A 24,153-nucleotide genomic window follows, 5' to 3' on the forward strand; every position below is an offset into this window, starting at 1 on the left:
GTAGAGTAATGGATAACTGCTTGAAATTTTCCACTGATTTTCCATAATTTTCCATAGAGCTGTGCATTTAAAAGCAGTTTACTGAGAGCTTGTGAAGGGACACAGCCTTTTGCCAGCTCTCTATCAGCTGACGACAGAGATGCATTTTTTCTTCATTTCTCTTGCAATACCACCATTGGCCCTGCAGCCCTACTTGTGTCTAAAAGAATTTCTATTTCCAGATCAGCACCTAAATGTAACAGCCAAGAGAGGAACATGACAAAACTGGCCATTTGGTATAATTTCAGCAAAATGATTGTTGACCTGTACTTCTGTAGAAGTTTTCAAAGGCGGAGCAGTGTCCTGGAAAGCATAGAGTTCAGTTCTGTTCAGATACAGAAATCTGCAAAGGGGAATACAAAACCCAAACTCAGACCAAACTCACTCTGCTGCTGCTATGGGAGAGCAAAAGTCAAGGAAAGAAGGCACCTTCTACTCTAAGGTCCCAGGTGCAAGCACAAGGAAAAGCTTCCTCAACAAAGGCATTAGAAGAATGATTTCATTTAAAAGCAAAGAGGTTTAGCTGTGCTACACCTTGGGAGCTGGAGACAGCCACCTGAGCCAGGATGGCACTGCAGGGCACCGTGGCATCAGGACCTGACAACTCGCTCCATCTGGGTCTTACACATAGAGATCTCCAGGAATAGGCTGCATGGGCTGTTTCTCTTCCACAGACTTCATTACACACTCTTTTCTACCTTTTAAACTTTTGTAAAGGTGAACGTGATGCAGTCTTCTCAGATTAGAACAGAAATTGTTTAAAATATGAACTTTTCGTTGCAATTTGAAATTTCCTAGAGAATGGAAATTCTGAATTTCTCTAGAATCTATAGGGCACTAGCAAAGGGCAGATGTGTAAAAGGAAGACAAAGCAGGCAGAGTTGAGGACTGGATAATACAAATTGAGAAAACTCACCAAACTGTATACCTTAGACCCTTTTCTTAAAGGAAAGTACATTGTACCACAAAAAGTTGCTTCAGTCATGAAATAAAAAGTTAAAAGAATGTTCAGCTGTAAAATTCTCTTTTGCTATTCAGCATCTTTTGCTACAGACTTGTCTGTTTTGAATTCCTACTCCCATGCAAGGTGAACCAGTGTATTTTTTTCATGTATACATGATTACATTGATATATTATTAAAACGAGCTAATCACTACTGTGGAAAAAAGATATATAAAATAATTAATAAATAATTTGAAAGTAAGGAGCATATCCATATTTTACCATCCCTCATTCAACTACCACTAATAAACTTTATTAATCATCACTGCTGACCAGCCAGTGGCTAACCACTGTGTTACTTGAGACTTCCCAGACCATATTTCAGAAATTTAAGAAAGACAACTCATGTTTCATGGAAGTAATTAGACAGGCCCTGTGGCTAATTATCTGGGAACATTGCAAGAATGATTAACTGTCATTTACTTACTATGAGATGAGGTATATTTTTTCTGGAAATACATCTTGATGTTACATTTATGTAGATCAAGCAGCCACCTTCTCAGAGAGGGGAGAGCAACAGTGACCAGCAAAGCAATCCTGAGCAAATGGAGGTCCTAGTGGAAGAATCTGCACCTGAGACTGCCAAACACTATTGGTAACATTTGACGTTGTAATTCAAATGTCCTCAATTCCTTGCACCACCCCAAACTTGCTCATTGACATTTGTGCCACTAAACTCAGCAGGGATAGGTTTGTAATACAGAATGCTGAAAGAGGAAAGGTTATGAATGGTAGGATCTTCAGGAGAAGGCAAAGAGAAGGAAACTGACGGATTCTTTGTTGTCTTTGGTGGGTTAGTGCCCTTTGGCACTGTGGTACAGTCGTGTCTTCTGGGATGCAACATCAGCATACAGAGACAGAGTTGGGTTTAAATGAAAATTTGCCTCAACATATTTTGGAATTGCAACCACTTCTTTGTTCATTCACACCATTTCATCTATGTGACATTCTCAACTGAGAGTTAACAAAGTTCTAAAAATTTGAAGGAGTTTTTGGCCAACAGTAAAACAGTCACATATTTTTCTTAATCAGGTGTGTATAAAAAACTCCTGAAACTCAATTTGATAATTTCAGCTCCAAACCAACTCCCTTTGGATATTTTTTTTTTTACTAATTTAAAAGCAACTTGCTTAGACACACTGGAGAACAGCTTGTTGTCTGATAATACTTTCTACTTAATTTCTGCAGGTGGCATACCAGCAGAGAAAAAAATTCAGATCAAATCACTCTTCCATCTGCTTCTCTCTTTTGTAGGCATTTAAGCAGAACTTACTTATTTTAATCTTTCTATTTGATTGATATTTTCTGAGTGGGAGAGTGACATACAGTACCAGTTCACTATTTTTTTAATGGCCAATTGAGAAATTAAAGAAAAATCATGATCTCTGAAAGAATTCCTGCCCCAATAAGATTAATACTGCAAACACTAATTACTTTCTTATTATCATTTCTGTATGACAGGAACATCTAGCAGCATTACTTTACAGGCTAAAATCACTGACAGCTGCCATCCTTAATCCCAGTTCAGGCCTGCTCTAGGCAAATCTTACATCCTTATTATTGGGAATTTGATTGAATAAAGGCAAGGTCAACACTTCCAAAATAGTCCCCAGATAACTCATTTTTCACTTATCGTTTCATGTTTGTGTGTGAACTACCTACATCATTAAAAGACGAAAAACTTTATGAGGAGCAAACACTTGTATGGAACCCTGTGGTTACAAAACTGCTGTTTATCAGGGGTAATTTAATTTACTGTTTGTATCAACACATTTTTATGTTGATGGACAAATTTATGCAAAAAAAGACAGATATTTGTTTCATCTGCCACATCTAAAACTTAAAAAACCCTACAGTACATTTAGAGGTGCCTCAAAAACCAGCTATCTCAGTATGGGTGGAATACTCCCACTCTCAGAGATGGGAGAGTTTGCAGCTTGCCCAGAGAGCTGCACTCACCCAAGTGAGGACTGCTCTCATATTTGCCCACAGATGAGCTCAAAGTTCCCAAGATCTCATGTTAAAATCCCTGCCTCTACTTTCAAGATGCAGCTAAAGTAAGTAATTTCAATTACATAGCTTTATGATTTTCAGTTTACAATCCAAACAGAGAAGTTCAGAATACAGGGGAAAAGGAGGTCACACAAACTTACAGGCAAACCAGAAACACATCAGCAGCAGGGATCAGTTCTCATGGTGGTTAATTTGCACTCCAAAGTGATTAGGACTCTGTTGTCTCCAATGCTGCTGGTGAAGTTCATGCTCTAAAAACACAGGTGATGAGAACATTCTTGTAAGATTTTAATGCAAAACAAAATAATATATTTTACTTTTGCATGTACGGTTTCTGTGTCAGCGCATGGACAGAGAAGTACAATTGTCACAAATATTATTATCCTATGCTGATTACATGGGATGTTTAATTATCAAAAACTAGAAAAGGGATTATTTTATTATTTTAAAGAAAGTTGCACAGCTGTTTTTCTAAGGAAATATTTCTTTAAAAATTGAGTAAATTACTATAAGTCTGCAAAATTTACCTTTTTGATTACCAAGCTTTTCCTTGGTGGTCAAATAAATCACTTTTTGATTCAACCTCTCATAAATGTCATGCCAGTGCAAATACAAAATCTACTTATCTACTGGCAAATGCTCATGACAGCTTAGTAAGGCTGAGTGATTCATTTGCATTGTGGTATTCATATACTATAGATAGGCTTCATAAAACCTTCAGTGATTATACTTAATAAAAGTGAGCTTCACTGACAGCAAAATACACTGAAGGTACAATTAGAGACTCTGTATTGGGTGAGTAATGAATATGAAGCTAATTAAAATTCTACTACTCTACCAAAAAATGGCTTCTAAAGTGTGATTCAGCTCTCCTAATCATTAGTTAAAATATTATACACTATACGAGTAAATAAATCCTCAGGAGGTTCATTACCTACTTTATATAATGGGATAAATTTCGATATTTCTGAGCTTATGGCTATTTTACCCTATTTCTAAAAGCCAGACATAATTTGGCAGGATGGACAGTTAACAGAACTCAAAAGATCTATTTCTGAATATTTGCTAACCATTTCTCCTTCTTATATATGGCAATGCAGCTGAATTAATTGGGCTTGTGACTGGGCAAGTAATTGTAAGTCAACAATTTATTGGGTAGATTTTTTTCCATCACTTTCTCTTTGAAAGTCTTGATGGCTATTAAACCTGGACATACAGGTCATATCATGTAACTCTGAAAAATTTCCCAGACAGGTGTGAAAAACCAGAGGTGAAAGTACCTCCTTGTATGGTGCACTCTGCCAAAAACATCCTTAGTGACCATGGAATGATGACACACTATTTTTCCATTCCCTATCTGTATCTTGTACACATATACTGAAGGGGTAGATCAAAACAGGATGGCAAGTACTGTGAATGCCCCAAAACCCCATTTTTCAGGCTTGGATGATCATAGTTTTGTTTTCCATTTCAAAAGTTATTTCTGTATACATTTTTCAGCATTCACTTAACTGGTTTCATAAGTATCACAATCAAAGGGGTGTCTGCACAACCTGAGTAACTTGCCTGAGAGCTAAAAGAATTTTGTAGAAAATCAGCTGCAGTATTTTCACGCGTTAATTACCCAGAACTACTTAGCCTTGTTTGCTGTTCAGGTAGAGCAAGAGACAGATGTTCAACAGCTTACACCTGTGGGTAAGCTGAGCACACAGCCTGCCATTAAGCTGCAAGGGGAGCTGCAAGGAAGCCATGGATCAAACCCATTACATTATGAATAAAAGTATTCCAAAACATAGCAACGAGAACATTTCTTACACTCTTCATGACAACATACCAACAGTGACTCAGAGAGGGGCATAGAACCTGCACAATTCCTGGCTTAATAAATTATAAAATACTAATTTACTAATTCTTTCACTTAATCTTATGCTTGTCACGAGTAAGATTAAAGCAAGTGTTACAAGCTTCACCATGCCAAGCTGCATTCAGATATGCCCTCCTAAGGAAGCACCACAGCAAAAGGAACCTGCTGGGAAAGACCTCATCACTCCAGCCCCAACCCTCCTCTCTGGAGTGACCAGCTGGTAATCTGCACACACTCCATCTCTTCTTCAGGCACTTTGATGCACCTTCTACTGCAACAGCTCAAGAGAGTGGTTTAATAAATTATAAAATTCAGATGCCCATTTTCATCCAAACACTCTGACTTCTTAAACTGTTAGTTAGGCATGGTACCTGTCTAACTCAGGGCTGGTCTGACTCACAGTGTCTGTTCCCACACAGGTTGTGTCTTGAGAAATGAGTAGCCAGAGCTACAAGATGGAGCAGAGCAGCCTGCAGAGGCCTCCAGAAGTAAAGGAGAGTGACGGCATGTCAGCCCTCCCTTCAGCAAAAGCTGGTTCAGGTCCCTCTGGACTTTGAGGCACAAATCCCAGGGCTGAACATTTCATCACGAAGAAAGGCTACCTTAGGCCTGTATGCACTGCTACAGCCAGAGTATGGGAGTCACATCAGGCACAGCTGTGCCTTTCTAATTTTCTCCTAACTAATGATTATTGCACTACCTGGGACAGGCACAGGATCACTTTGGAAAACAGGAAATAAAGCAAGAAGTATTACTCAAGCAAGCCCAGATGTTACCCACAATATCTGGAGGGCATACACAGGTTTTCATAAAATTGTTTCCCAAACACATCAAAGCTACTGAAAAAACCCACATTTCTAAATGACTTTAATACTCCCCTGTTTATAGGAATGCATGAACAGAATATGTGTCCCCTCTCTCCTAATGAGGGTGACCCAGCAGTCATTTGTGCCCCATCTCAGTAATGTCTCTACAAGGGTAGTGACCAGTTAACCATCATCTTTCTTCAGTGCCAGCACAGTCTTGTCTCTGGTGATTTTATTTCGTCTTGACACTGGTGATTTTATTTAGTCAGTTGTTTGGAGCTCTGATACTGGACAGAAAATGAGACAAGAATCAATGCTGAATAACCTATGGATATGTTCTTTCCTTCCTACAGATAACAGATGTCATGGAGAGAGACTGGGCTGAGGCTGCAGTCACAGTGATATCAGATATGCCTCTAATGGTTTGTAGATCCCCTACTTCAGACTGTGTACATTACATTACATTACAATGGAAGCTCTTAAGGCAGTTGACATTTTATTGAAGGCTGAATAGTTACTTCTAACAAAGGAGGACCAATCCTTTGCTTTGAGATGTGCGGATCAGACATATCTTTATTATGGTCACTGTCAATGTTCACCATTCAGTCACTGTCCTGAAAAGCTCCAATAGCCAGTAAAGCTGCAAAGATGTCAGCAAAGGGCATTTGCTAAAGAAGTCAGTGGCCTGTGCTGGTTTTCTTCGCAATGGTAACATGCAAGAAGGAAGAAAATCAGCCCACCACAGTTTGCATCTGAGAGCATTTGCTGAATAGATTTACCTTTGCTTGGTCTCTGCCTTTGACTTTTTATTCACAAGTGTAAAGGCAACCCTGGACAGTCTGAGGCCAAGAGAATCCCTAATGTCTACTCCTGCCTCTGCCCTGTAACTTCTGAGTCTTCCAGGATCATCTCCTCATGCAGAACTGGCAAATATTACATCATATATTCACAAGCAAATATTACAGTGTCAAAAGTGAATCTCACCTCTGAAAAACTGCAGATGACCAAATTCTGAGCAGGAATTAGGGTAGAGTAGGTAACAAAGCAACTACCAAGAGTTTTCTTTCCTTCACTGTATCATCTAAGAAAGGAATAAAGAATGAAGTCAAATGCTGTTCTATTGCCAAACTAGTTATTTTTACATACTGCAATGCTGTGCAGTGTTTGCTGAGAAAAACAGAAGCAGAGAAGTTTAATTTCATAAGCAAGATTGATTTAATTTTGCCAAACTGGCAAGAATTACATTCTTTGGTCCAGCTCTTCATTTTCTTCTGAATATATCATCTCATGATAATTTAAATTTGCCAAGAACTATTTGGTGAAAACCAAACACTTGAATTTCTCCTCACCTTGCCAGTTGCCCTGCCCTTTACCAATAACAAAAGGTTTTAAGATAGAAACTGGACTATTTAACCTTCATTAATCATTCATACTGTTCAAACACATCATCCAGTAACTGAAGAGGGGTTAATGGTAGCTAAGCTTGAGGCTGTTGTCAAAAGTAGGTTTAACTTTCTATGAACTCACTGGACACAAAGAATGCAGCCTGCTCACTATTCTGAATGTCACCAGCTCACAGCAAACTGATGACTACTAATGGTAATTAAATACCTCTGCAGCTATTTGTACCGATAACAAAGAGTTACTGTCAGAACTTGAATGAGGTCCATCTGCCCATTTTTAAAGAATGTTAACATTCTGTAAGTGATAAAGAAGATGGCAACCCAAAAAGGGGAGACAAAATCAAACTTCTGTATTATAGTCACTTTCTGGATCAGCTCTAGATTCCATAATGTTTCTCCTCAAATACTGAAGATTAAGAATGAAACTTCCATACAGATCTGGTTTTCCATGACAGACTTTCCCACTATTTCCTTTTATCACAGATTGTAAATACTCAGTCCCAGTGGGCTGATGGGGAAGGGCCATTCTACTGCTGCTCTTCCATCTTTACTTTGCCATGGACTTTCGTTTGGTGCTTGTGAGATTTGAATAGAGGATGTAAACACAGTTACCTCTCTGTCTTTCTTGGTAGGCTGCAAACCGTGCAAGGTTTAATGGTGTATATTTGCAAAGAGAACGCAAAGGTTCCTCCAAAATAGTCCTGGACAGTTTTAATAATGCACTTGGCTCTCATGACATTCATGAGTACATACGGAAAAGAGCTTTTCTTCTCTTCACTTTTAAAAGTTATATTATGATTTTTCTGAACTCTGTCACCTTAGGGTTCACTTAATTCAGGAGAATTACTTAGACTGATTCCTTCTGGGTTTGTCCTGTTAATTTCATTTGCAGATAGATTAAGTGTTCAACCACTTAGTGACTCTCTCTGTTGATTCAGTAGGCAGTCCCATACTGCAGGCAGAACTTTGATGGGGCTAGGCTGTTTCCCACTGGAGAATAAATGCTTTATCCAAGTGACTCCTTAGTGACAGGGGACAGTCAAAACTTCTGCACTTATTTACTGTCCTTATCAATACACTGTTCATAACAGACAAATCTATGCAAATCAGAGTAAAAAAACCCACTTGTTTAATCTGATAGTGTAATTTAAATCTTTCCCTTAGAAACAGCAAGGTTTATTTTATAAACAGATTGGAAATTCCATAATCACTTGGTGCAAATCCTTTTGCTGTGTCAAATTTGTTTAAAAGCAGTTCGTGGGAACAACATTTGGCTCTACATTGATTCTGGCAAATTTAGTGCTGTACGTCCCCATCAGCTCGGCAGACTGGCAGAAATCATGGAGCTGACATTACCTTGGTAATGACTGTGTATTTACAAAAGCTGTATTACTTTACCTAAAGTGACTTGAAATGAACTAATGCAATTTCCAGGTGTTGGCGGAGAAAAGGATTGTTCAAGGTGGAGCAAAAAGAGTCCACTGACTTCACAGACCACTCATTTTAAAGCAGACTTTTTTCACCACCATTTTTGTTTGACTGTTATGCTGCATCTTTTTAATACAGTTGCAGAAATATAGAAAGCACTAAGATTTTTGGCTGTTCTAGTGAAGTAAGTGCTCACCTATAGTCACCCAGATTCTAGGGGAGGAAAGTGGCTGTAGCTCAACTGGGTTTCTCTGACTTTCAAGGACTGACTTCATAGATTTCGCTCTCAACCCTTTTCCCCAGGACAGCCACCTCCTGTAACCAGCTTGCAAAGGTGTTAAGACAGGCTATAACAGAGCCACAACATCCCAACACTTCGCAGCCCTCACTGTACTGCACACTGAGACTACCCAGGATTTTGGAGACATAAGCTGGTGAGAGCTCAGACCCCACTACTTCAAAAAAGACCTCCAGGCTCTAGAACTAAAGGAGAATAGCACTTCACATGAACTGAAGCACAGCTGACTTTTCACACAGGGAAGAGCAAAATAATTTTTTAAAAAGTTAACTGAACTTTTTGAACATCACCAACGGTTCATCTTTGAGATCACACTGAGCTCCCTGTGAAGATCTGGGCAGCTTCATATCCTGGCTGGCAGTATCACAGTGAGCCATTACTAAGCAGGTAACAATCCAAAAGGAGGAGCACACCTCTCCTATGCTGATGTAAGTGTATGGAGATGTCAAACCATACTTGTTAGACATCAGGCCTGTCTGATCCTGCAAGTAATCAGTCCAGAGTAAGACACATTGTATGATTATTAATCCCTCCATGAAAAATGATCACAAACTGCTCACAGTCCTCCCTGTGTGTCCAAAGGCTGATTCATAAAGGAGCTTCTGAGGACACTTTTTACCTGTCAAATATCAAAACTAAGAGGGGGAATCTCACCTCTGCAAATTTCAGAGGACTCATCTCTCCTCAGGTCTGCAACCTTTCCCAAAGGGTGGCTAAAAACAACACTCCAGAAGACTAAAGCTGCCACCAATTTCTTGGGGAACCAATCATATCAAATTTTCACATTGATTTCATTAATTAACCGACTCAAATACTGTGTGGATAGCTGTGAAGCTCTAACAAAAGCATGCACCAGGCAGTCACAAGGTGGCAAATGCAGTTACAGAACTTCTGTAGTGAATGATTTCTCCCTGTGATTAGATTGATTAATGTGCTGGTAAGCATTTGTTTCATTAGGAACAAACTGTTGATATGTCTGCAGGATGTGTATTCACAGTTCTCTTGAATGGCTTTTGAAGCTCATTTGTGAAGTTGTCAGGTTCAATACAGATAAACATTGTGTTTGATATTGTTTTTGCTGGGAGGGATTTGCAAATTACATTGTTAATCCCTCTCTGAAGGAAAGAAGCATTTATTGGCTAAGAAAAGGGAACTTGTTAGGTGACATGATTTTTGATGATAAAGAAATCCAAGTGCACAATATTTTTCTCTCGCATCCCTAGTGAATGCTGAAACTTCTGCACTGGGAAAAATAAATAAACACTTTCCCTAAAGTGGCAATAAGAAACTCGTCATGATAATACAGTTTACAAGAGCCCTGCACATGTTAACTCTGCTTTCTGTCTCACTGGGCTCACACAATTGTAGTTTAGTCTTTAAATTCTTCAGAGAATCAAGATGCAACTTACTGCTGTTTAAACTGCACATGACAAGTCAAATAACATCCCTAGACTTAACTAGAGATTGACATAACATAATAAAACCAAGTATACACCTTGATCCTGTCAGGAAACACCTAAACTTTATAAAAGAAGTTCATGTTCTTTTTCTGCTATTTTGTGTACTTGTACTTACCTATATGGTGTTAAGAAGCTCCCTGTCAGCCTCCTTGCAGTTTGTCCAACTCTTCAGAAATTAAGATACTGTTATTTATCATCACTGATTTTGTTATTCTACTGATGGCATATTTGAGACTGTAGCGTGACCTAAGACAGTAATTTTGACTGTATGCATGTCCTGTGCACCTGGAATTATATCCCCTTTTCCCAACTCCTTTACCTGGTCTGATCAAAGATGTTTCCCTCCCTAAAAATCTTGTTTCTCTGATACCCCTAGATGAATAGTGCAACATAAATGCAAGCCTACAGGTAATTTCACTTTCAAAACATCTTCTCAAATACCTATGCTCTTAATGGTATAATAGAATAGCTCATGAATATCTCCCCAAAGAAGAATGTTATTTGAAGAACATCTTATGAAACATTTGCAAAATAGTTCTGCTTCCTTCAAAAAAAATAAACCCACCCTTGTGGCATGTTCATTTTACTGATTTGCTTCTTGGAATTCTAATATTGTATTAACACAATAAATCTTCTAAAATTACAGTTGTAATGTTATACATTGCAAATAGCCTTCTGATTCCAAGTGTCAAGCAATGAGCAGAGACAAATGAGATAAAACAAATATGGAAGAAAATTATGTGGCTTAGGGGTAGGATGGGAAACCCAACTGAAAAAAACCCACACAGACAAGGAAAATCAACAAAGACTTAAACAAAGAATACACATGGCCACCCTACCCAGCCTTTGAGAGTTCACCTGCTTCCCACCTGCCTGATCTCTGAAACAGCATCAGAAATGTCAGGCATCTCTTCAAAAAATCTTGGTAGGTGCACATTGGGGTTTCCTGATTTGTTGCAGACAGCCTCAGAAACATCTCATACAGGAGAAATATGAAGTCAGACAATGGTAATTCAGACGAAAAAAGCCAAATGAGTGAGGGACATATTCTTGCAATGAAAGAAAAGGCTGGAATACAAGCATGGAGCAAAAGTCTGATGAGGAGTGGCTGAGGGAGTTGGAAGTGTTTAGTCTGGAGAAAAGGGAGCTCATGGGGAACTTATCCCTCTCTACGACTACCTGAAAGGCTGTAGCCAGGTGGAGACCAGACTCTTCTCCCAGGTAACAAGTGACATAAGGAAAACAAATGATCTCATGTTGCACCAGGGCAGCTTTAGATTGCATATTAGGAAAAATTTCATCACAGAAAGGGTGGTCAGGCATTGGAATGGGCTGCCCAGGGAGGTGGTGGAATCACCCTCCCTGGAAGTGTTCAAAATGCCACTTGTGAATATGCTTTAGTGGTGAACATGGCAGTGCTGGCTTAATAGCTGGACTTGGGGATCTTAGATGCCCTTTCTAACTGTACTGATTCTATAATTCTATGTGTTACCCTGGACATAAAAATTGGTGCTTTATTTCTCACTGGTGAGATGAGATACATATGACACCTATTAGCAAATTAATAAGTTACCTGGTGAAACACCTCTTGCCACAATCCCACCACACAGTTCAGGTACACATCCTATCCATGGGTGCGACGTTGCTTACTGAGGCCACTACCAAGCTTACTCCCTGTGTTCATTTCTGAGCAACTCAAACCAGCAGCTTTTCCTTGGAACATACTTGCAGCTAATACCAGTTATGCAGAAACCAAGGCCGAAGAACAGGTAACCACAGAGATCTAGCAGTTATGTTTGTAGTTCACACTCTATAGAAAGAGCTGACCTTATACATAAAGCAAAACAATAGATAATAGGTAATTGCATGACACAGACAACAGCAATAAAGGTTTTTCTGGCTGTTTGTCCTCTCTGCCATTATTAGTGTTTGCAAATACCTATGAAATTCTAGCACCTTGAGTTACCTAATGAACTTCCAGAGACATTGGCAGCAGAGTCACATCACCTAACTTTAAGTCCATAATTCAGTCAGATAATCTCAGTCTTCCCTTTAAAATCACAGGCTTCTCCACAGAATAAAGCAAGGCTCTGAAGTCCTGCAGCATAGGGTCAGCCAGAAACTTCTCTCCTCTGACTGTAAAGGAAATATAAAGTGACTAACTTAGCCAGCTGAGAGAGGTGTCTAAAGCTGAGGTATAAATACTCCCCTAAGAGAAGTATTTTTAGAAATGGGTTGCTAGAACTACTAATTCTGAAATAAAATATGACAGCTGCGCAGTTTATATTGCTACTTGCTATTCAGTGTAAAGGATGGTTTCCCTTTCATCCTCAGGATTTACTGGAGTTTGCTTTGTTTTTTCTGTGGTCAAGAATTTTCTCTTTCCTGTCTGTCCCAAATTTTTCTACAAATTAAGATTAAGAGGTCTCCGACTGCAGAAAGACACATTAGGTAGAAATTCAAAGGACTTGGCACAATTTGCAAAGGAAGAAATTCACATCTCACACCTGCCAGCATGGAAGAAAACCTTCTCAAAGAGAAAAAAATCTTGGGTGATACAGACTGTAGAACAGAAATATCTCTGGGTAATGCACAGGTTTACCAACATGCACTGCAGCAGAAGTATCTCAGAGAAAATCCATAAAAAAAGAGTGTTTTCTCCTCTGCCTGTTTCCATTCAGGTCATTACAACATGGAGGGCAGGATGTGGAAGGGAGGAATTGTTCTTATCCCACATTGCAGACACAAAGCCAAGTGCAAAGTTCAGGATTACACAAACCCTGTAACATTACAGGCAACACTACACCTACATGACAGACAGCCACGCTCTAAGTACTGGATCGTTCTTCCTCTCCTGAATTCTCCTGGAGCTCCATCTGTCCTTGCACAGTCACACTCAATAGCACATGCTAAACAACCCATATAAGGCAGGACTTGCAGACTTTGCTTTCTCTGCAGAGGAAATTACGCTGAAAGCAGCAAGAAGAACTCAGTGTCAGGCCTGCCTCTGTGCTGGCAGAAACAGAATGGTAAAACAGGGAATGGTAAAACAGGGAAGTATTTCTACATGCACTTTAAGGGCCCAGGGGATTACTGTCACTCCTGAACAACACTCGCTCCTGGCAAGTTCTCAAGCACAGTGAACATGACCAATGCCCAGCACTTTGTGCATAAGCTAACACCAAAAAAGAATTAGTCGTCTTACTGACATGACTAGTGCTTTGGAGGCATCCTTGAATACAGCTATGTCTCTTGTTGGTTAATGAGGGCTTTGAAAAATTGCTCATCTTGGCCAGTACAAAAACCAGCATTCATAGAATGGAAACCTTCCCCCTTTAACTGAAAAGCTCTATGTGAGCAAAAGGTTGCTTCGTGTTTGACACTGTTTAGCTGAGCGTGGCAATGAGTGAAGTCTTCTCCCCTTTTACAGAGCTTGGTATTTAGATGCGCTCTTTGTGCTAAAAATAACAAAGGGAGTATTTGGAAGAAATCAGAATAGATGAGCTGATACATTATTGATAGAAGTTTCAAGCAGCCTGTCACTCTGTTTTGTTATGTGGTTGAAGCTCAATTTTTAATGAAGCAACCTATGAAAATCTGATGGGGTGAAAAACATGACCTCTAAATGATACTGTACACAGAAGTTCCCATCAGAGAGCTGAGCTGCCCTGTTTCACATCCCATCAGAGATTTACCTCAACTTGACCCTACGGTTTACAGGCAAAAGAGACAATACCCTGACTCAGACAGGAAAGGTGGCATTAGAGGGATGCACAACTCTGAAAGAGGACTAAACAAACTAGACTTTTCTTCTATTGTGTGGAGTTTCCATCATGTGCATACTGACTAATGCTCCATCCTATTAGAAACACACCTCCAATTCGTTGAGAACATGTTTACTAAAACATTATTTGTACAGAAAAATCCAGGGGAATCATACCATTAAGAGCACCAAGTGCAGAATAGCATGACAAGGATACACTGAATAACCAGAAAAGACCAGCAGAAACAGGTTTTAAAACACATGAGCACAGGATTATCAGAAGACAGTTCTGGAGCATTTGTTCTCAATGATGCAAGAATGGAGAACTTATGCAACTGGGTTTTTTTAATAAGAGGTTAAGCCTTCTGTCTAAAATAACCATTCCACTGTCATTTGAACTGATTCCTTATTCCATACGGCTGTGACAACATCCTCAAGCTGCTTTTAGAGAAACTGCTCTTTCATCTTTTAACCCCATTTTGTGAAATCTAGAAATAAAGTGCATAGAAATAATCCTCTCTCATCCAATTACCTTCTAATCTGGTAATGAACCAGTATGTGCTTCTGTTTACCAAAACACTAACACTTCCATTATGAATATTGGCTAATTTATAATTGCTGCCCTGTATACAAATGTAATTCACTGGCCTGGAGTAAAGTTACATTGATGAGAAAAAGATTACATTCATGGGGTTATATTCTAGAGTTCGCTACTCAGAATAAGTAAACAATTAATGGAAAATGCTTTCATAAAATGAATTATAAGATGTGTGCATATGTCAGGGATATAAATATAAATGATTCAACAACATAGTATGTAAAAAAGGGATGCTCAACAACACACTTCACAGAAAATATTAGGTCATGAATACTGACCTTCATATAGTAAAAGCCAATTTTTTCCCTGGCAGTCATGAAACAACTTTGTGAAGGTAGTGGAGATTCCTGCAGATTCCAAGAGGGGACTGGCTATACGGGGCTTGCTACCTGTCCCGATAAACTGTCATTATTCAGTTAAGTTTGCAGAGGCATCATGGGCTGATATCATAGTGCAAAATCGCTGATCTGCTTTCAGTGTGATTTCTAGCATGTTTTTTAATTCTTTAATGTATATTATTGCATTTCTAAACAGAACTATGTGTTTCTATATTGTGCCAGTCTTCAGAGAAAAATTAGAAATTCTATGGAGCATTTGCTGGCACTTCATAAGTGAAATTGTTAGTACAATACAAATGTACTTCAACTCTCCCATCTTATCACTCGTGAGTGTGAAAAGGTATTCCTAACATATAACTCAAAGAGCATCACTTGTTATCAGTAATCACTTCACAACAGAATATAATCACTTTTGCAATGGAAGAACAAGTTAAAGAAGAAAAGAATGAAAGAAAAGAAGTGGAACAATACTTGTCAAGAATATGTCAAAATTAGAGCCTTTATCTCCTCTGAGTTATACTACCATAAATCCACCAAGAGCAGAGAGACTTTTGCTAAGTGTTGTGTTCAGAAATCACCTGGCTCTCCAAAGTGACCTACATTCAAGTCATGCTTAATCACAAGACCCCTCTTTTTGCCAGACTTCTGAACTCAGCTCCAGCAGGATATCTTTTCTTTCTCCAATTTGTTTTAACCACCACACTTATTTGCCTCTTTGATTGAGATTCACAGGCATCTCTTTTTAAATATTAAGCACCAAATTAAACCTCTTGTTTTGCTACCTGACAGAACAGAAGAATGACCTTGTGATTAAAAGGGCTGGACTAGGATTCAAAACTGTGTTTAATTCCTCACTTCAACAGAGAATTCTTGTATAACTTCATAGAAATCACTTACTAAATCTCTTTCCACTGCAATTTCTTGTCATAAAATAGGGATAAATGATTATATCATACATATGGACATGCCACAAAGCTTTGCACAGCCTCTCACTGCCTGGTGCAATGCTGTCTCAAAGACAGTGCCAGACTGCACTGATGAATTAAATTCCTTCCTGAAAGTTGTCCCATATACCTGGCTAGGAAGGCCTGCTACAAAATGAGTTAGGATGATTCCCTTCCACCAGAATGAGATCACATTTATGAAATAGGAGCTGAAGGAAGGCCCTCAAGCCTTACTGGAGCAGACAGAGTGAGATGTACCAGACACACACAACCACTTGCACAGAGCCACTGCTCTGCAGTGGTACCATCACTGTCACCATTCGTTGTCACTGCATCCCACTACAAGTGTTTTGTTTGTAGCAGGGGACCCACTATTCAATATGCCCTACATTAGAGTGTTACAGCAGCACACATTGGCTAAGGCTTGAAATAATGACCCCTACGGGGAAATGTGTATCCCACACAAACCATGCTGCAAGCCAGGGCTGTTCCTGCTGCCTGTGTGTTCTGTGATTGACTCAGGGTGACCTCCCAGGGCAGCTTGTGATGTCGAGGACAACTGGCCATGGGCAAGGGCTGCAGGGTGAGCAGTGCTGCTCCAGAAACATGGGGCCTGGGATTCCCTCCCCTCCCTTGATGTTTTTAGAGGGTTAACTTTCTCACAATCAGATATTGGGGCAGAGTTTCAGGCCCACAGTCTGCCCAGCAGCTTGAAGCGAGGGAGTTAAGTGTGATGCCCCTGATAATTTGTGTGTTTCTCATGCAGTTCTGTTTACCTCAGAGAATAGCTCAGATTCATGTGGTGGCTCATCTGTTTGTTTCCCAGGAGTGTCCTCCTCATCAGGTACAAATGACTTGTTGTTTCCCCGTCCTGTCTGCCTCCTTGGTGACGGATAGATGAGAACCGTTCCCTGTGCTCTGGGACTCTAATGTGATCTGGGTCGAGCTTGTGGCAGGCGGGGCTGGAGGGGGAGAGGAGTGCAGGGATTGGGCAGTTAACACTATGAGAACTAAAATCCCTTTGTAGATGAGCGTGTTTGTGTGCATTTCCAACCTACCTGCAATCCGCTGCCAGCTGCTTCCCCATCCCCGAGTCAGGGGAACAATGGCTCAGGAGCAACCCTGGCAGAAAAGAGAGGTCTAAAAATAGATCTCTGGAGGGCTAAAATCAGGGGGGCAACATTTTGAGAAATCGTTATTTGATTTGGTTTAGTAACAGGTATATTTTCTGCAGAGTGCAAAGTCACTCTGCTTATTGCCTTGGACTCTTTGAGCACTCCTGAAGGCCCAATTAATTCTACCCTCACTTAGAGGCAAACGGGAAGTCACCAACCCATTCCTTTTACTTATTTACATTTACAATTATGCAACTTTTAGCTCAAGTCACAATCCACTGTTTTGATGGCCTGGTGATAGAAGATGCAATTGTATTTATAAATCCAGCCCACTCTGCCTTTCACTTTTTCTTTAGAAACTTATGTCTTTAGGCAGTGTTAATTTGGCAGTTACACTTCAGCGGGATCACATGCACATTTTCTCTTTTGATTCACATAGTTTCAAATGCCCTGAACTCCTTTCAAATTCAACTCCATGCACAGTGAAGCCAAGTTTCACCAGGACTATGACTGAAATAATGCATTTCTGGGCACATCACAGTTTCAACAGAAAACCTTAAACTGACCCCACTTCTGTCAAATCTGCCGAGAGTCATCACAAAAGTTCACAAACTCCTTAACAAAACCTAAGTAAAAACTCAGTGTTGGCTCTTAATGATGTCCACATGAGTCTTGTTGCTGACAGCAAAGGCAGCAGGACTGGGATCCCAGTTAATTAACCTTCACATTTTACACTGTGCACAGAAAACATTTAACACAATTGCACTTGTCTCAATCAACAGGCTCAATTAATAAAAACAGGTCTGGGAAGATGCTCCCACTGAATTTTGGACAGCTTCTTTGGCTTGCTTGCATTCTCTACATTCTCTGGAAGGAAATCCTGTTGATTTCATTTTCATCTTTCTCTCTCTCTCAATTTGAAAATAGAATCTATGATTTTCCATCATTTCCACTTAGATAGAAAAATGTTGTGAAAGGTAATTTTATTGCTGAGAAATAATCTTCCTAATGTCAGCCATTATTTCACTCTCAGTGTGACAACTAGGGTAAGTGTTGGAAATCACTGTATGTTTCAGCTAAAGTATCTTGACAACACAAACGAAGAAGAAAAAGGTAGTCTTTTTGTTAATGAAAACTGCACTGTTATTTTGGTCTATAATGGAGAGATTCATGTAAATGATTGCCTGTCGTTTATACTAAAGAAAAATTGCAAAAAAAATTCAGCAAGCAGGAAAAGTGGTTTTTTTCCCTCCTTCTTGTATCCGCTCTTATATTTACTGTAATCAGACCTTTCACAACATTTTACCTCTTCTAAAATGTTCATGACTCCCTTAGTAAAATAAATCTACCACCAGACTGGGGCTACCAGCTTCACAAAAACTAAGGAAACTTTGTCCCTACACTGCTAAGAGTAAACATTATCCTATTTATATATCTATAGGCATTTGGTATGTAATATTATACAGTAAAACCAGCCTAGCCCACACCTCTGCAATGAGCACAACCACCTGTATGTCATGTCAGAGTGGGGGACTCCTTCCTTAGGGGATGGAGGGACAGATGATATCTCCTACTGCTCTCAACCCTCAGGGCTCCTCTGCAATGCTACATTTCTCCATTTCCTCCACTGCACCTGCAGACATAAGAGCTGTCCTACTATATCAGGAGTGCAGAATTCAAGTTCAGAGCCAGAGAGAAAAAAAACTGTCAATAAAGTTGCATTATTTGACGTCTCTTTGCCTGACTTGAAAGTTGAATAAAGAAGAACATATGAAAGCTTTTGGTAGCCTGCTCTTCTTTCATATCTATTGAACATGAGCATTTTCTACAAAGTCCAAGCAGCAGAGATGACTGTGAGAGAACTGAAACCACAAATGGACTGTCAGTGGGCAAACAGGAGCCCTGCAGCTTCTTCAGTAAACACTCTTCAATATCTCAGAGCTCTGCCTATTTCCTATGGCAATTGCTGTTCTCACCAATTTTTTCATGTCTTAAAATTCTAGGTCATGAGATTTGCTCTTTGCAATCATATTACAATTTCTCCAATTTACCCTTTTTATTCAACAGAAATTTCTGATGAAGTTTTTCATGTTGATTTTCCAGCTATCCAGAAACTCCAGTTAGTGCTTCAGCAGATGTAATATGTGAAATTTTTGCTTCTTGGATTTATAGATTGAAATGATGAATGTTGCTATTGCATTTGGGCAAAGCTTACTCATACAAACAGTCTTTTCTAATGGAAATCGCTTCATTTAAGAGAAAATGAGCAAAGAATTTGAGGAATTGGATGAGAATTCCCTGAATCTATTCCTGGTACGGATCTAACTTTCTTTTCACTGTGTGATGAAGAAAAACAAGTAAAAACAAATTAGGAAGCACTTCTAGAATTTTAAGAGCTTGAGGGACACAAATTGATGGATGGCAGTGACTCACTGCATTGCAGTTCTGTAGAACAGCAAGAACTCCCCAGGGTCTTGATTTCAGGAAAGTGATCCTGAGTTGCCCACTGGGGAAAAGATGGAGAAAAACCACTTTGTCTTAGTTCCCTAGCAATGCTCACACACACACACACACACACACACATGCACTTACACATTTATACATTTATATATATATATATTAGTTCCCTATGAAAAGACAGTATAGGACAATGAAAGTTCAGGAATTCTGTTTGAAGAATTTGGCCCAAGTCTTCTGGCAGCTTGTTGATGAATGTAAAGCTGTCTTTTACTTTGTTGAAAGACACCATTTTTTTGCTGGGACAGTGAAAGACACTGAGCAAGTTCATCTGGTGAAGGAGAGAAAGTAAGATTTATGCACTGATTCTTCTTAAGTTGTTTCTACAGCGTTTTCTTTCTTACATGAAAAACAAAAGCAAACCATCTGAAAAACCTTAGGCAACAACATGGAAGCATTTCCCACCTCCAAGAGCACCACAGGGGGAGAGTCCATTGTGCCTTATCAAGACATTTTCCTGTTCTTACATTTTACTGCAGCAGTATTGGGCAATAGACAGAGATCTTGACAACCTTTACCAGCTCTGCAGTCTTGTACCTGTCAAAGTTGTGAATGTTAAATTCATTTTTCTATGCTAATTTTAAAAGCAAAGACAACCCCTTCCTTCAAAAGATCAGTTGTCCCAACTGAATAACTATGAAAAGCCTGTTAGTATTGAATTCTACTCCTTTTGCACAGAAATGAACATAAGGAGGTCTTCCATAAGCTGTTGGAGTTTGCTGATGTCCAGAAGAGTTCCTAAGGCCCTAAAAGTTTGAGTCTCTACCTCTGCCCAAACATGCATATGGCTTCTGAGCTCAGGAGTGGTCTAACAGGGAATTTCCCAAAGAATTAAGAAGTTATAGCAGAGACAGTTAAAGATCCACAGTTTGCCTCAGGCTATTTTCCAGCATCAACAGACTGCATCTGTAGGGACAAAAGAAACAAAATTCATTATTTCCAGTCCTTCAGGTTACCTTCCCCTCTTCTGCTGCAGGCAGCTTCTCTGTTTCCACACCCCAAGTTCTCCTTCCCTCTCTGCTCTCTGACCCACAGCTTTTTGGTTTCATTGGTTGTTGCAGGCCAGGGAACGAGCCTCAGATGGTCAGGCAATTCAATCTTCCCACTAACTCTTCAGCAGCAGTAGCTTTAGGGCACACGTGCCTCAGAGCAGATCTAAACCCCTGGAATTATAGCTACAGACAGGGCAGCATTGACCTGTGCTTGTACACAGACCACAGCCCAATTTCCCTGCTGGGGGAGAGGGAAAAGGACGGTGTCAGCCTGTGAAACACTTGCATGCAATACACAGCACTAGTGTAGCAAGCCCTGAATTCACACCAGGGGCGATTTATCAGCAGTTTCCATTCCTGGGAAGGCAGAGAGCAGATGGTGAGCAGCAAACAGCCTGTGCCCTGAGACCATGGGCAGCACGTGCAATACCATTGCTACCTTGTGCAGATCAAGTGTTCCCCTCTCAGACACACTCATGTTTTATCCTCTTTGCCATCATGAGTACGATAAGATAATGGTTCAGGAAAATATATTTATAGACTCATAGAATGGTTTTGGTCGAAACGGACCTCAAACATCATGTAGGTCCAACGCCCACCATGTGCAGGTAGATTGTTAGTTTTACTTCATCATTTGAGGAAAATGAAGATTTAAAGCAAAACATCTTTCCAGAAACCTGCAGAGGCTAAGACCTGGCCCTATTGTACAGTTACACATGGCTAATATTAACTGGTGCAAACAACCCCACTCATACCACTATTGAAAAATGCAAACCAAAGATTAATGATTTTTATGCACAATTATGGCAGAAATTTAACTATGAATTTGCTTCTGCATTCTATTAATAGCAAGCTGCCAGGTGTAAGTGACCCAGGCATTCTTGGGAACTTACTTTAAACCTCATACTCAGGCACTTCTGTGTGGCAAATGTTAAACCAGGATGGACATGGGCTGATATATTTTCTACAGGAGAGTTCTTAAGTACTTAAGCCAGCAGTAGAAAAGGCTTTCCCCAAAAATATCCACTGTTGAGATTAAGTGGTATTTCTTGAGGTTCACGTTTTAGTCAGAACTGTAGTACCAGCAATCAGAACAAGCCTTTATAAATTGAACAGACCTAGAAATATATGGGCAAATCTTAGCTTCCATATAAAATTAGATAAGGAAGAAGGACAAAAGAGGCAAAGGCCTCAGTACCTTTGAAATTCCATGGGAATTATGCACTCAACATCACACTCTGAAATGTCTTAATTTTTTTTCAGCTTCTTGGGCTTTTTTTCTTTTAATATATTTTGAAAAACAACAGCCTTGTTTACAAATCCTACCAGAGATGGTGGGGGCTGTTTCCTTCATACTAGGAGTGCAACAAAACCTCCAACACCACTCTGGCTGCCTGAGACAAAATCTATTTCTGCTCAGGACCTTTGCACTCAGGAGAGGTTACTCTGGAGCATGGGAGGCAGCAGAGCACACTTGACTGTGCAAAGGACAGATCCCAGGCTCTGACACCAACTGGCTCTTGCCACCCCTGTCAACTCCAGGCAACCTGCTGGTTTTGGCAGTGCTGTATTTGCCAGCATTCACTGCCAGGACTCACGAAGAAATAAAACAAAATATATCCCAAACCCTAAAAGCCTTTGGGGACCCTTGTTGGGGATGAAAATAAGGGTGTTTAGGGACAAAGGATTGGCATTCAGTACTTGTTTATATAAAATCCAATCTCACGCAGTTCATACTCATCCATATACAATGGAATGTAATTGCAGGGAGCAACTGTCTTATTTTTTTATGCAGTATGTTTATGTGTGGGTGGATAATGGGAATAGCAATGGGTTGGCTTGGAAATAGAATACTTTGCAGGTATGGCAAAAAAACTAAAACCTAGCAATTACCAAGGTCAGTTTGCTGGTCCACAGAACAAAGTCTTTGTAAGCCACCCAGAGAATTAAGAAGAAACCAACAGTGTTTGGCACCTGCATAAATACATAACGGAGGGACCATTTCAGGAGGGTACTTGTTCAGCACCTGGCAAACAGGGCAGTGATTTGGGATGGGGACACCTGTGTGCTACTGCAGTCTTATTGGCTGAAAAAGTTGCAATTGGCTCATGGATGATGTGTGACCAGGAAAATTAGTTAATTTTCATAATAAATAATTTATTGCAATTTATTTGCTCAGTGGCATATAGAGGCTTGCCTGATTGGGAATACTTTGTGGTCTTTTCAGATTCTTAAAATTCATTACCATAACTGGGGGGTTTTTGTGTTTGTTTGTTTTTCAGAATTAACTATTTTATTTGTAGGAAAACCAAAGCCAATAGGTTTGGAGGAAGGAATTTTCACTTTCTCTTTTTTATGAAGAAGAAAAAACTACTTTTCAAACCTATACTTAAACTTGAAAAAGGTTTGTTGCCTAAAACTAGCCATTTTCTTACTTTCTCATGCTAATGTCCTGTTTATAACTGACACCTTTACTGCCCACCACTATATCAATTTCACTTCCCCAGAGAAAGAAAAACCAGATCCTGTGACTAGTGTACTGGATTGATAATCTAGCCTAATGCTGACAGATAAATGCACTAATTTTCTTCTGTGGTTGGCTCCACATTGCAGAGTAAATCTGCTTCTAACAACTGCCTCAATAGGCTCTGTAACCTGTCCAAGAGATGATGTCAAGTGCTACAAGGGCCTAGGGCTAGTATGGCAGGTAAGAGTTACCACTGGGATAAAGTTACAGGTGAAGTTTTGAATGAGAGGGTTATTTTAAATGAAAGCCTGGCTGGAAATACAGATTGCTTTTTAAAAAGTTAAAAGAGTAAAGGAATAAAGAACAACTTATATAATTTTGGGATCTACATCTTCAGTATGAAAATCAGCATCAGACACTATCTGCGGCATTGCAACAACCAGGAAACACAAGGAGTTGTCACTCTGGGTAGTGGTGCATGGGAAAACAATGAGCCTTGCCTTGCCTTTGCTGGATTTGGTGGGAGAATGGACTCTGGGCTTCTGTGGAGCGACAGAACTGTTTGTAATTCAGGAGCAGAGTTCAAGCCTCAACAGCATTCCCTGAGCACAGGAGGGTACCGGAGGGTGCTGGTGCCTGTTCCCATCTCCAGTGCTGCAGGAAGCCTCTGGTGCAGGCAGGGAGCGGGGCTCGCTCGGTGCTGTGCACTCAGGCGCTGATGATTGTGCTGAAGACTCACTGGACACACAAACTACAGACACTGGATGGAGAACCAGGGGAATTATTTTTTTTCAAAATTTAATTCCAATGAGGGGGGAAACAAAGGAATGTAAAACAATTAATTTTAATTTTTTTAATTATTTCATGGCAAATATTTGGGTGATTTCTAAAAATTTCAGCAGCAATGGCAGAGCCAGGAAGATCTCAGTGTTGCTTTGCTCTTATTGGTTTTCTTGTTGAATTCCAGGATCACTTCACTGGTTGCTATCAATTTATAGCACTTCGATGTTCATTTATCATTTTGACCAAAAGAGCAACTTTGGTGGACATTTATTGATTCCCTCTTTGGAAAAGATCACAAGCAACAGCTTTTTAAATAAAAAGGG

This window comes from Pithys albifrons, chromosome 11 (genome assembly GCF_047495875.1).
Source record: "Pithys albifrons albifrons isolate INPA30051 chromosome 11, PitAlb_v1, whole genome shotgun sequence".
In the NCBI taxonomy this organism is placed as follows: Eukaryota; Metazoa; Chordata; class Aves; order Passeriformes; family Thamnophilidae; genus Pithys; species Pithys albifrons.